This window comes from Vollenhovia emeryi, unplaced genomic scaffold (assembly GCF_000949405.1).
Source record: "Vollenhovia emeryi isolate VEMERY1.0 unplaced genomic scaffold, V.emery_V1.0 DF939233.1, whole genome shotgun sequence".
Lineage (NCBI taxonomy): Eukaryota > Metazoa > Arthropoda > Insecta > Hymenoptera > Formicidae > Vollenhovia > Vollenhovia emeryi.
Genome location: NW_011967133.1, coordinates 342,076 through 343,701, shown reverse-complemented (window position 1 = coordinate 343,701; position 1,626 = coordinate 342,076).

Below are 1,626 nucleotides of genomic sequence, written 5' to 3'. Positions count from 1 at the left end.
CCCTGTATAGTTAGCGATGTACAACTTTGCTGTTGCGACTCGTATCAGTGAGTGACATATTACTTTTTATTTTAAAGTGACGTTGCGCATATAATTACCTCTCTCTCTCTCTCTCTCTCTCTCTCTCTCTCTCTCTCTCTCTCTCTCTCTCTCTCTCCTCCCCCTCCCCTCCTCTCTCTCTCTCTCTCTCTCTCTCTCTTCACGTGTGTACAAATTCTTAAAAATACACAGTGCTTGACCACAAACAGCGCGCGCGAAGCGCGCGTTCTGTCATGTCTAGTATTTCTAAATTGTAAACCTTCATTTACTCTGAACCTAAAAGAGAAATGAAGCACATCGCGCTTCGAGAAAATCAATCGGCATCGCGGAGAAGGGCCTTAACTGTTCGATATTAACGACATTCGCGCTGGTAACATCTCTCTTTTAATAAGGGACAAGCGCGCGCTTCGCGCGCGCCATTTGCTCTCTCTGAAAATTCGCATGGTTTGACAGCTGCAAATAACACGACTGAAGTATCGCACAAGCGAGACAGCCAATCAGCATCGCGGAAAAGCGATGAACTTCCAGTGGAAGTTCAGAGGACGTCCGTTTTTCACAAGTTTCTATGTCCATAAAATATCCATAAAGGGATCTAAAATGGACGTCACTTTCAATTATGCTCTGCTATTCGTAATCATTACTACAATAAGCATTTCAAATTACATAATGGAGAGGTTTCTGAGCAATAATGAATTTGAAATGTAAATATATTTAATACAAATATCAAGTTTAATACTTAAAATTATCGAAAGGGGAGTTATTTGCTTATTGTCACGAGTAATGACAAAAATTGAAACGGGAAACTTATAGTCAACCCAACTGGCTAATTATTTAATTAGTTTATTACACACAACGTTTCGAACCTATTCTTTTCGGTCTTTTTCGAGTCATACTGCAAATCAACAACAACAACGCAGCTATGAACAATGTGGGTTAATAAGTAAAAAGGATTTAGTTAAATAGTTAAAAGTTTAGTAACGCACCTAACAATAAGTCAGTCATCGTCGTCGAATAAGACAGAGTCGAGTGGTTACTGGTGACAATAAGCAAACTCTTCTTTCGTCGATTACCCACCATAGACCGAAATAATGGTGTCTACATCCACTAATGTAATAGCTAACGTAATAGCTTACGACAAAGACGTAAGCGTAAACGTAGACAGCGCACAAGCTTTGTGTAAAAGTAACGCCATATGTAATCGGAGGTAAGTACGACATACGCCAAAGTTTGTGCGCTATCTACGTTTACGCTTGCGTCTTTGTCGTAAGCTATTACGTTGCTTTGTGCTCTGACCCTTCGTCAAATTCCCGCGAGCGAGAGAGAAACATCTATGAGTGCCGCTACACGGAGTGCTTAATCGGGTTTAATAACATCCGTGGTTATAAGGGACTGGCCAATCACAGTTATTCCATTCTTTTGAGAAGTAGTTGTGATTGGCCAGTTTTATAACTACAGATGTTATTAAACCCGATTAAGCGCTCCGTGTAGCAGCATTCTATAATCGTAGAAGTAGAAGAGTGAGATAGCCTCTCTCTCTCTCTCTCTCTCTCTCTCTCTCTCTCTCTCTCTCTCTCTCTCTCTCTCTCT